Below are 13,507 nucleotides of genomic sequence, written 5' to 3'. Positions count from 1 at the left end.
GTGGCATTCAGTGGTGGAGTCACAGATTTGTGAAACCAATAAAACTATAGCAAAGACTTATTGTTTAAACTGAAACCATCATTTTTAAACAATGCATTTGTAATATTGGACTCTGTCTTACAATGATCCCTGAAACTTCCTACTCAGTCTGATTATCTAGGCATCATTCAGGGGACTAGAGGAGATGTGGAGATGAATTCTCTTTATGCTGATATGTCTCTCCAGATTTATATTCCAGATTAAGATAGGAGGAACATCTTATACCAGTCCCCTTTACTGCAGTAAAGTTCACACTTATGTGCATGTAAACAGATCTGTAAGACCAACTCATCTATTTTTATAAAATGTTCAGAATCACATTGTGCCAAGCACTGTACAAGCATAAAAAAGAAATATCTCTGACCGAACAGAGGAAAGATGGTTCAGAGATTCAAGTGCTCCCCTTGAACTTGGGTAAACCAGGTTCAAGTCCCTCCTCTATTGCGAGCTTTGTTGTGATCATAGACTTTGTGTGCGTTACTGTTTACCTAAACTACACAACTTTAGCTTTATTCAAATGGCTGAAGCCGATGTATTTAGATCAGCTTACCATGTACAGTATCTTCACTACAGTAAGTTGACAGCTGATGCTCTCCTTTACTCTTCTTGCTTGATAAAGTACTGGAGTTGGTGGGAGAGTGTTTGGTGGTCAATTTATTTAGACACAATAAATCAACCCATGCTGGATCAATCACAGCTCATAGTAAAAATATGCCCTTAGACAAGTCATTTAACCCCAGCTTCCCAGTTTTCAACCTGTAAAATGGGAACTCTAGCACTGCCCTTTGTTACAGAGGATGGGAGGCAGAAATACAAAGATTGGGAACTACTCATATATTACATTAATTAAGGCCACATAAGGAATTCACAGTCTATGTATAGTTTTTGTCTAAGTACAAGATGGCAGTCAATATGTGGATAAAACAGATGTGGGAGAAGGACTCAAATGCAACATGATCAGAGTAGACAGAGTCACAAAATGCCTAACCATTACTGAGATTGTTGTCATCATGTCTGTGTTATTGTCACATTTAATAAGACTACCTACAATTTATATGGTGTTTTCCTTCAGTAGATCTTAAAAGGGCTTTAAATATGAGTGGGATATATCATCTCCATTCCTCAGATGGGGAAACTGAAGAAACAAGTGAAGTGACTTGTTCAAAGATATCTCAAAGGTGAGGGGAAGAGCTGGAACTAAATCCAAGCTTTCTAGGCCAGTGTTTTAGTCACTCAGCCGCACTACTTCTCAGAAATGATCATAACAGTCCTATATGGCATCCAGAAGTCCCTCCTAAAACAAAGTGACATGAATTCCACCAAAGAAAAGAGGATAAGAAAAGGATTGTAGAAACTGATAGATCACAGAACAAAGAGCAATGGTCTGAAGTTGCAGTGGAGGAGATCTAGGTTGGGTATTTGGAAAAACTATTTCCCTAGGAGGTTGGTGAAGCACTGGAATGGGTTACTTAGGGAGATGGTAGAACCTCCATCCCTAGAGGGTTTTATGTCCCAGATTGACAATTCACTGGCTGGGATGATTTAGTTGGGGCTGGTCCTGCTTTGGGCAGGTAGTTGAATTCAACCTTCTGAGGTCTCTTCCAACCCTAGGATTCTATAAACTGGTGAAAAATATACCACTCCAGCAGGGCAAGAGTGAAACAAATGTACTTCCAGTCACAGTGACTTATTTGAGATTCAGGGAAAAAACAGATAAATTGACATGAGAGCGCACGCACACATGCATGCAGTGCATTTTAACTCTAATAGCATTGGCCCACAGAAAACAGACATGAAACTTTTAAACTAGGACTTTATTATTAACTATGGCTATTTGCACCACAGGATAGGCAGAAACCCAACCAAGAATACTCCCAGCACAGGGGGCCCCTGAACTTATTGCAGAGCTGGCTCTGTCACTTCTGCATTGCCTCCAAATAAGCTGTGAGGACCTGAGGAGGGAGAATGGGGGAGAACATGGCCTGGCCAGACCTGTTTCCTGCTAATTCAGCATCCATGCAGCAGCCCATAAAAGCCACTACAATGGGGTGCAAGGGCCACTGCAAACTTCAGTAGGCCACGGCCATGCTGGCCCCGAGATAAGAGAAGTAAAATGCTTTTCTTTGGTCGCAGCATCAATGCCTGTACTTGGAGATAAATCTGGCCACCAACACGTAAGTGCAATACCCAGAAAACAATTATAACATTTCCTTTATATTTATAAGCACTAACAACATTTTGCTAAGGCAGCTTCTTTATTGGGACAGAATACATTTTAAGGAAAGGTCGATATGAATATTACATCAAGTTGTCATATTGTGGAATCTCAAAACCCTTCAGAGAGAATTTGGCTAAAACTAACAGAGAGACAGAGGGACACATTCATCCCAGGAGAGCAGCACACCACATGCACATTGCCTGAGATAAAGTTGCTTCCAGCCATGCTCAGAGAAATAATGTGCATTGTACTATATCTGTTAATGCTGCTACCTCAGGGCATGTGTTCACTAGTGTGCCAGAGATCGGTGTTCTGGCATTTGATTTATCAGGTCTAGTATAGATCCTTATATCAAATGCTGAGGGCAGCTCTGGCTGGTGTCTGTACTCCTCACAGTCTCAAGGAGTAAGGGAAGTTGATGAGAACGTTTGCTCCCGTCATTCTCCTGCAGTGGGAAGGTGACAAGCTTGGCTAAAGGTAAGCTGACTCCAGCTATGTAGTCAATGTAGCTGAAGTGGTGTATCTTAAGCTGATCTTCCAGGTATAATGTAGACCTGGCCTCAGAGAACCTTTTCACAAGGCTTATCATACCTTTTTTCTGGGTCTTATCTGGCCAGACATTGTTACAAGTCTACCATGTTCATTAAAGAGTGACTGTTCTGACCAATGCACAGTATTAAGAGAAAGACTGTCTAATGCTTTCCAAAAATATTGTTCTGTCTTCTTGCCTGCACTGCTAAAGCTAATGCAAATAGCAACTTGATTACTGCTCTGAGGCAACAGGTCATGATCTCTGGGAGATGTAGAAGTGAGGGTAACCCAATTCAGGCTAGGTCTACAGTACCTCAGAAATTCAACTTAAGATACGCAATTCTGGCCACAAGAATTTAATAATTGGAGTTGACATATCTTAAACTGAATTTCTGGGATGGTCGCATTGTGTGAGGTTGATGGGAGATACTCTCCCTCAACTTCCCTTCCTCCTCCTGACTGCATGCAGTACCAGCATCAATGAGGGCCTCATCAACATTAGATTTAACGGGTCTGTACTAGACCCACTAAATCAAACCTTGGAAGATCAATCACCAGAGTGTTGATCTCTGCGTAAGTATAGACAAGGTAAGAGTGATAATCACACCAATATTTTTTTTATAGAAATGTAGCCGTGTTAGTCTGGTGTAGCTAAAACAAAATACAGGACTATGTAGCACTTCAAAAACTAACAAGATGGTTTATTATATGATGAGCTTTCGTGGGCCAGACCCACTTCCTCAGATCAAATAGACTATTTGATCTGAGGAAGTGGGTCTGGCCCACGAAAGCTCATCATCTAATAAACCAACTTGTTAGTCTTTGAAGTGCTACATAGTCCTGTATTTTGTTTTAGCTACACCAGACTAACACGGCTACATTTCTATCACTATTCTACATGCAAGGCACTGCATTTAGCCATTTGGAATGGAAATCCATCAACCATATGAAGAAACTTGCACAGATACAGACAGACATCATCTTTCTATCCAAGTGCAAGAAGATGGACATCGTACCCAAAGGACTGAAAGTGAACAATCCATTAAGATCAACATACTATACTGACTATTTGATCTGAGGAAGTGGGTCTGGCCCACGAAAGCTCATCATCTAATAAACCATCTTGTTAGTCTTTAAAGTGCTACATAGTCCTGTATTCAATTTTTTTTTGTTTTCTTTACTCACTTCCATCTCTGTGCCCATATTTATGCAATGCACCCCATCCCTAATTCTCTACCTCCCTAAACCTTATTCAGCTCCATGTTATGTGAGCCCCTTCCAAAGACCACTGATTTCAGTGGGCTATGGATTATGGGATCAGCTCCCTGGGAAAACAAAAAGAGTTTCTGTTGTGCTATCAGTGAAAAGAGTGAGAGGTATTTTAAAAAATGAATGTAAATGGAAATGCCAAACTGAGTACAATGCTGGACTAGCAGCATGCACAACCTTACCATTGTATTTTGCAATCTCCTCCCCTAGGTTCACTGTGACTTTCCATCTAGGACTACAGTACACAGCTTAGGTTTTTAAACTCTTTTCAGAAACAAGCAAAAACAGTTCTTGCTCTGAAGTGCCCTAGCTCACTCTTGGGCTCGCCAATGATCATCATCATTTTATAATTTCTAATGGTCTCAAATGTATCATCATCATAAAGAACATTTTAATTCACCAAGCTGGGTGGCTTGAGATAGAGAAACAATAGCTATGCAGAAGGTGTGCTGTCTCTACCAGTCATTACATTAATTGTACCAGTTTCACTAACCTTGTGTGCCCTTTTGTTTGCATGTTTCCACCTGTTGATGTTGTACTTATATTTAGACTGTAAACTCTTTGGTGCAGAGTTTGTCTTTATATTGAATGTATGCATGCATGCAAACACACAAAAAAGGCTTCATCTTTCACTTGGGCCTCTAGACACTACCACAACTCAAATTCATTATAAATCCAACTAATAGTTGCAATTGGAGATCCAGGAGGTTAGGATGAGGGGGATTTATTATTGTAATTATATTTGTCTTTGATTTGCTAATTATCCACCAAACTGAATATTCTCTCAGTGATTTCTGTGAATTCTTGTATTGTTTGGCAGGCTTTTTCTAATGTTTGATTATGCTCTGGACTACATCAAGCCCTGACCTCAGAAGAGGTGTAATGAAGATTTACCTTATTTTATCTAAATGTCTTTCTCTCTCTCTCTCTTAATATAATATAATACACACACACACACCTTTTCTTGTGGGATGACAGAATGACATCACATCATCTGCGTCCACAGGCTGCAAGGTGTAGGCATAGGAGATGAAAGCCAAGCTGGGGAAGGCAATCCCCAGCCCTGCCCCTTTTGCCCCCTAAAGCCAAGCCCCACTCACTTCTAGCCCGGCCCTCCCCAGAGGCTATGTGGAGAGCCAGGGCTGCCACAGCCTCCTCCCAGTCATCCCCGGTGATGGGAGGGCAGGGGTGAGTCAGGGCTGGTGTGGCCTTGGCCTGGCCCTCCCTGGCAGCCAGAGGGGGCAAGAGTTGGGACTGGCGTAGCCTCAGCCCAGCCCTTCCTAGTGGCTGGGACCGGGAGGGGGGGAGAGCAGGAGGGGGAAGAAGAGAGCTGGGTCTGGTGCAGCCCCTGGCTGCTGGGAGTGGTGGGGAACGGAGAGCCAGGGCTGCCTACCCTCAGAGAGAGGATGGTTGGAGAGCGTAGCAAGTAAGGGCATAGTCCCCTAATAAAACATAATATTTAAAAGTACAATGGGTCAAAAATAAGAAGAAACTTTCATGTAGCATTACTGCAGTAAAAGGAGTGAGATCTGTTTTAATTGCCAAATAATTTTTCAATATATTGGACAGAAGAAAACCTGCATTCAAGTATTCTTCAACTAGCTATTGGAAATACAAAGCTACAGCCAGAGGTGGGCTAGATAGGGTCCATAGGCTGGATTTGGCTTACTAATCCATTTGATCTGGCCTGTGGCCACTCTGCCATTGCCCTGCCCCCAGGCAGTTGAGACCTGAGGACAGGGGAGCACGCAAAGTCTCCTCTCCTTGCCAGGGGCACACAGAACCAAAGGGAACCCAGCTGTTCAAAATGGGTCGAGGTTCCCTCTAGGCACCACACACTCTTGCCAGGAGTAAGGTGGGGGAGAGAGGCCTCACATGCTCCCCCACCCCCAGGCCAATCAGGGCCTGGAGGCAGGGAAGCACATGAATCTTCTCCCCCTGCCAGAGGTGAGCCACACGAAGGCTATGTCTAGACTGCAAGCCTCTTTCGAAAGAGGCTCTTTCGAAAGATACTTTTGAAAGAGACTCTCTCGAAAGAGCGCGTCTAGACTACAATACGCGGATCGGAAAATCGATCCGCTTTTTCGAAAAAGAGCGTCTTGACTGCTGGACGCTCTTTCGAAATTCAAAGCCACCCGGAACCGCTTCTGCCAGGGCATGGGGGCAGCATTTCCTTCCGGGTGCTGCTGCCTGCCTGCCCTTTGCAGAGACACCGCGTGGTGAAAGGGACACTCCTGAACACCCGTTGCTCTGCTCCTGCAGCTGCCTTTGCTGTCCCTCTAGGAGGTAAGCAAGGCATTGCAGTGCTGGTTTGGAGTGCTCAGCTTCCTGGGACACCCCAGCAGCTTTTTTCTGTGGAGGTTTTTCTGGTTTAGACCCATTTTTGTGGGATGGAGCCAGAGCTGCCCCTGGGCAGGCGATGGCCCCACACCATCATACTGCAACTGTTGCTGCATCTGCATGACACAGTCATGAGGCTACTTCCCCAGCTGGACCCAGACCAGAGGTACGAAGGGCTCCTCCGTCAAGCAGCCGCACTTCCCTTGCCTCCAAACTTCTTTGTGGACAGGCGTGTTTGGAGGCTTGACACCAGCTCTGACTGGTGGGACCGGCTCGTGATGGAGCTCTGGGATGACCAAGACTGGCTACGCAACTTCAGGATGCAAAAGACCACTTTCCAGGAGCTGTGTACCTGGCTCGCCCCTGCTCTGCAACGGCAAGACACCCACCTGCGGCCCGCTATCCCCCTGGAAAAGAGGGTCGCCATTGCCCTCTGGAAGCTGGCAACCCCCGACAGCTACGGCTCCGTGGGACTCCAATTTGGAGTGGGCAGGTCTACTGTTGGATACATCCTGATGGAGGTAAGTCATTGTCTGGGGACAGTCACAGTTTGGGGTGGGAGGAAGGGAGACTGTCAGGAAGGGCCAAGTGGAGTGGGAGTGGGAGGGAGCTCCTCCACTCACCCTGAATTGTTGGGGGGGGGGTTCTGAGGAGGGGATTCCTGGGGTGTTTGAGAGGGAAGGTGGGCGGTGGGTTCTCCTCCTAAGAGATAAGGCACCCCTTCTAACATTTTGTTGTCTGTCTCATTCTGCAGGTGGTGAGGGCCATCAATTCGGAGCTGCTCAACAGGCTCATCTGTCTACAAGATCTGGACAGCGTCATGGCCGGCTTTGCTGCCCTTGGCTTCCCGAATTGTGGAGGAGCGCTCGATGGGACACACATTCCAATCCGTGCACCGCCCCATCGAGCAGCCCAATTCATTAACAGAAAGGGCTACTTTTCTATGGTCCTCCAGGCCCTGGTCGACCATCGTGGCCAGTTTTCGGACATTTGTGTTGGGTGGTCAGGGCGGGCACATGATGCCCGCATCTTCAGGAACTCGTACCTCTACCGGAGGCTTCAGGCAGGAACATTTTTCCCGCATCACGAGTTTGCGGTTGGGGATGTGCACATGCCGGTGTGCATAGTGGCTGATGCCACCTACCCCCTGATGCCGTGGCTGATGAAGCCCTACACCGGCCACCTGGATGCGAGCAAGGAGCAGTTTAATGCTCACCTTAACCGGGCTTGCAACCAGGTGGAATGTGCATTCGGACGTTTAAAAGGCAGATTCCGGTGCTTGCTCACACGCCTAGACATGGGGGAGAGCAACATCCCTGAGGTGGTGACTGCGTGTTGCGTTCTCCATAACCTGGTGGAGAGGAAAGGGGAGGCCTTCCTACCAGGGTGGGGTAGAGGTGCTGATGGCCAGGAGAGGCACTTTGCTCAGCCCCGGACAGCTGCCATCCACCAGGCTCACCGGTCTGCTGTTGGCATACGGGAGGCCCTCCGGGAACAATTCTCCAGTGGAGGCCACTGACTGTAGTGAGGGGCTTCTGCCTGGGGACTGGGCCCTGGCCCAATAGAAGCTTCCCTCCACAACCCATCTCCTGACCCTGTTTGAAGAAATCATTAACACCAGGGTTTGTCGCAAAATAATATGTTCTGTTTAATTTTTTTAAATATCTCTCAAAAAATAGTATAACTGTTGCAAACATAAAAAAGCTTTTTTTCATTTTTGATGTTGACAAAACTATGTACAATAAACCTTTTGTTGAACCCTTTCTTTGTGATTTAACTGGGGTGATGGGGGTGCTTGAAACCTGGAGGGGGGGAAGGGGACTTGAAACCTGGAGGGGGGGAAGGGGATCAGGTTACACGGTGCTTGCCTGATTTCCCTCTCCTGCCTGGGCCTCGTGTTTGGGGTGCACCATGGCCACGGGATCGGGTGGTGCACCTGTCGGTTGGCTGGCTGGGGTGCTCTTGGGACGTGGAGGCCTGGGGGAGAGGAGGGCCAGGGGGAGAGAGGGGCTGGGGAACTGGGGGGGCTGGGGGAGAGGGAGGTCCAAGGGGGGAAAGGGATGCTGTTGTGGAAGGGGGGTTTGGTGGGGCGGGGTCATGGGGTGCTGGAGGAGCAGGACCAGGCACAGGAGCAGGCAAGCCGCAGACCTCCCTGAGAGTGGCAGTCAGGGACGTGCGCTGCAGGACCAGCTCCTCCATCAGCCGGTCACGCCAGCGATCCTCTGCCTCCGCCCTCTCTCTCAGGATGGAGTTGAGCTCCTGCACGGCCTCCACGTGCTGCCTCAGGATGTCCGCATAGACACGCCTGTGTCTGCGGCTCCCATGTCCCCGAGATGGAGATGGAGGTGGGGCTGGGGTGCTGCGGCCCTCTTGCACGGCTGGTCTGGCTGTGGAGGAAAAGAAGAAGACACAATCAGTCCTAAAAAACTGGACTCTGTAGCACTTAGAATACTAACAGGATGGTTTATTAGGGGATGAGCTTTCGTGGGCCAGACCCACTTCCTCAGATCAGAGTAACACGGCTACATTTCTATCACAATCAGTCATGTGTGCAACAGCTGTCCAAAAGGGCATGCCCTCTCCTTGAGACAGGGGAATCAGACATTCTGAAGGTAACACTGTGTGTGACCTGGGCATCAGCCTGAGCATAACAGGTTTCCCTTGTGCATCACCCACTGTGCACCCACCTACCTCCCCCCCCCGGGTGTTACACAACCTCACTGTACTCACCTGCTGCTTCCTCTCCTGTGCCAGATGACACCTTGGAGGCCTCTGGGGTCTGGGTGACTGGCTCCAGGGTGAGGGTCGCCGTCTCCTCACTGTCCTCCTCCTCTGGCACCATGTCCCCGTCTCCAGACTGCTCTGGGTCCTGCTCGGGAGCGTCCACCACAGGGTCTGCCAATCCTGACTGGACAAAACGCTGTGGTGTGCGTGCTTCACCAATGCCTCCCAGGATCTGGTCCAGCTCAGTGTAATAAGGGCAGTAGTAGGGGGCTGCCCCAGAATGGGAGCTCTCCTCCCTGGCCTTGACGTACCCCTGGCGCAGCTCTTTTACTTTGGAGCGCACCTGGTCCTGGGTGCGGGGGTAGTGGCCCTTCTGGGCCAGGGCTTCTGCCATGCGGCCATAAATGTCGGCATTTCGCCGCCGGCTTTTGAGGGCTTGTAAGGCCTCCTCCTCTCCCCAGAGCTCCAGAAGGGTCTTGAGCTCTGGCCCAGACCAGGATGGTGCCCAGCGTTTGGAGCCCCTGGCTGGGTCCCCAGAAGGCTCTCTGGAAGGGCCAGGACGGTCTTGGGGCTGGGACATGCTGCACCAAAGTAGCCGTGTGCTCTGGCTCCTTTTCTGCAACAAGTGGCTGTGAGGGTGCCTGTCCCTTTAAGAAATGGCTGCAGACAGGAACCACAGACATGCAACCCATGCCCCAGATTGTCCACCAGGGCTTCTTCCTGGAGGCCAATATTTTCGAAAAAATGGCCTCCCCCCATCCACACTCACTTATTTTCGACGGATCGCCGTCGAAAAAGGCGTTCTTCCTCGTGGAATGAGGTTTACCGCCGTCGAAAGAAAAGCTGCGTTCTTTCAATTTAATTTCGAAAGAACGCGGCTGCAGTCTAGACGCAGGTGAAGTTTTTTCGAAAAAAGGCTACTTTTTTCGAAAAAAACCCTGAGTCTGGACACAGCCCTAGAGAGAACAGCCCCTTTCTGTCTGAGGCCCCACTCCTTTGGGAGTGGCTTGTGACTACTTCAAAAAATTGTGAAGTAGCCCCCCCTTGCAAAAATTATTGCCCATCCCTGAGTTGGACTGATGTCCTAATGCTGTGAGCATCCACACTACAACTTAGCTCCCACCAACGTAACTCACCCCAACAACTTAACCTCACCTCCACTAGAAGCATAGCACTTAATTTTGTAGTGTAGACATGTCCTAAGACTGAAAATCCTTCCTTATCCTTCCTTTTTGCATCCTGTTATCCCAATGGTATATTGTAAGCCTTCTAGAATGTAGCGTGGTATTACACATTATTAATGCATAATGTGTTAAAATATTTATGTAGAGCTGAGTAAGTTAAGGATAAAAGGGCAGCCTCACCTCTGAGCACTCTTTATTGGGAAGTTAAGTAGCATTTATAATATTGTTTTAATGTTTACCATAATTTCATAACCGAGCAGCTGTCTCCTGTGCCTTTCACTCTGGCTCCTGTCCCCAGCGCTGGGCAACCCCGGGCAGGCTGAGAGGGGACCGGGGCTGCGCAGCTGCAGCTTGCCTCACATGCCTGAGATTCTGCCTTCCCTTGGTGGCAGCTGCTGACACTTGGCGAAGCAGCACCTTTTCAGGCTGCTTCACCTGTTTCCTTCAGTGCTTTGCCACTTGTCATTTCTGCCAGACTCCCAGAGTGAGCCAAGTGCGGAGCTGCAGGGGTGTCAGCCGATGGTAAGGGCAGTGTGTGTGTGTGTGTGTGTGTTACACCCGAGTCTTTAACTGCTGGGACACAAGGCCCCATCGCAGTGGGCAGTCTAGGAGAGACTGACGGGCACCCCGAAGAGTTTAACATCTGTGTCTTTGACCGCTAGGACCGGCGTCCCGTCGCGGCAGGCAGCCAATAGGCTGACAGACTCCCCAAGGTTTATAGGAAGAGCAAATTACATCTCAGATTTTAACTGCTAGGATACAGGATCCCTTCACAGCAGGCAGCCTAGGCAAGACTGAGAGATGCCCCTACGGATCTGTCCCCTGGAAGCGACACGATTCGAATGCCCAAGCTCTCCCTATACCTGTCCCTTATGACCGGCTGAAGTTCTTTTAAATTGTGCTTGGTTCTGTTACAGCAACTGAAGGAGTCAGGTTAAAGCTTAAACAGTTACAGGTTTATTAAAGAAGCTTATAAATCATATGGTTACAATGGCTATTGCTCTATTTCTTAACTGCTAGCAAATATAGATCTTAAAATGGTTACAAAGAAAATAGATAGAAAATAGAAATAATGGTACCAAGTGACAGCTTAATCTTTAAAGAGCTCTAAGTCTACGTGTACACTTAAGACAAAGGACCACATCCAGGTACAATTTTTATCCCCTTCTGTGCCTCTCAACTCCAGTGGGTCAAGCCAGGGCCGGTCCCTCAATTCCTAGGAAAGACGAATACGAGGTGGGCGTCCCCGTGGAACCTCGGGAGGTCAAACACCTAACCCGACCAGCAGATAGATGGTAGATTGACGCGCAGAGTAAGTGTGCTGCTGGACCCATCTTTATACCCATAGGGGCCCGTATGTTCTTTCTTATCTGAGATGCCAAATTGTGTTGGTCTGTCTTTGTGACGCCAGTTCTTACAAGCAAGTTTCAACTTAATTTACATGTGTAAGAGAGATAACTAAATTGTGAGTACTAGACATTTTTTTACTGGGTGGGAGATTCCTCCCCCCAGACAGTGTGTGTTCGTATCAATATTGGTTTCAGTCAAGGGCACTCCTTGGCAGCCTCTTGGTCAGCAATTGGCATATCTCTGTTTACAGCCAATCAGAGTCACAGCAGCCTGCATATCCGGGCCTCCTGTTCAAGGCTTCCTGCTCTGTGTGCCCTGTATGCTCCAGGCAAGCAGAAATGTATGTTACAGGTGGGTTCCTGTCTGGCTACAGGGGGAGACAGTGGCTGTGACCCAGCCCTGCCACAGTTGCCTGATTAGCCGCCCAGCCCCGCACACCCTCCACCTTTGGAGCAGCCCAGGAAAGCCAGGAGCCGCAGGGGCAGGAGGCCTGAGGCAACGGAGCATGCAGCCTTCTCCTGGCTGCACCAGCACCATGAACTGAAGCCCTGAGAGGTGCCACAGCAGAGTCAGTGAGCAGGGGAGAAGCATGGGGGGTAGTGGGCATCCCCTGAATTTGTGGGCTTTGGCATGGAGGCTAGGCTCTGAGTGGCATGTGGGGCTACATGGAAACCTAATCCAGCAAAAAGCAACCCTCCCCCCCCCCCCCACTGCTGTTCCATACAACATAACTTTTGGCAGCTAAATTGACACCTCCTCCCCTCCCCAGCATAGCGCCCTGGGCAACTGCCCTCCTCACCCCCTAAACCACTTCAGGTTTGGGTGGATTTTCATGGGTATGCTCCCAAATACAAAGTTCACCTTCAAGTTCCTTCAGCAGTGGACAAAGATGAAACATTTTTCAGAAAAGGTCACCATTGTTTTTAACACGGGCAAAACTATGTATTTTCCCTCCATATTCTCTCTCAGAAATGGCTCTACCAGTAACTCTAGAATTGCTGTTGCTAGGGAGAGCACTCCACATGATGAACCAACCAGCTGTAGCTTGCTACAGTTTCCTTATCCAAATGATTTTTCCCAATTTAGATTCCCAGGCCTGGAACAAAGATTGTGCTTATCCTTGAGCACTAACCAAGGGGAATGCCTTGTAAAACATTTTAAAAATTCTACTGTTGAATTGCAGCTGTTGCATCAAGAAATTTCATTCACATTGGTCCTCACATAGGTTTACATTGCAGAAGCCTTGCCAAAACAAATGGCTGCTGAAGATGTGGGTCTCTCAGAGCCACACTGGCTCACGTGGTCTGAGACTGTCCCTGTAGCTAGAATTAGTAGTAGAACTAATGAGATAATGGGTCCTACTTCCAGTGTTTTGGAACATAGCCCACCATAATGGAAACTCTCCAACTCACAATAAGCTTGTTTCTCTAGAGCAATTCTAGAGTTAAATGATTTATGTTGCTTAGATGGAAGAGCAGGATGTCTTCAGACATAGAAGCTTGGCATAGCAATTTGGCTGACCTAGCTGCTAAAGAGTAGGTAATGTTTCAAAGAGTAACCTCAGACAAATTTGATCTAACTTTTTAGAAACCTGTGAATAATTCCTACTAAATGAAGACAAAATGTTGCTCGTCTCTCCTTCCCCTCCCCCATTCCTTTATCTTCCTTCTACCCTCTGCCTCCAACAACTCTCCTACAATTTGAGATTTCCCACCCCTCCATTATAATTTTTTAATGGATTAATTATTTTGGTAGAAGTTTTTCAGAATTAGTCAGCATGAGCCAGACATTTGGCATGGAAAATATCAGTCTAAATGGTTAAAATTGGGAAAATGATAAGCAACTGAAGACA

The sequence above is a fragment of the Pelodiscus sinensis genome, chromosome 6 (assembly GCF_049634645.1).
Source record: "Pelodiscus sinensis isolate JC-2024 chromosome 6, ASM4963464v1, whole genome shotgun sequence".
Classification (NCBI taxonomy): domain Eukaryota; kingdom Metazoa; phylum Chordata; order Testudines; family Trionychidae; genus Pelodiscus; species Pelodiscus sinensis.
This window is presented reverse-complemented; position numbering follows the sequence as displayed.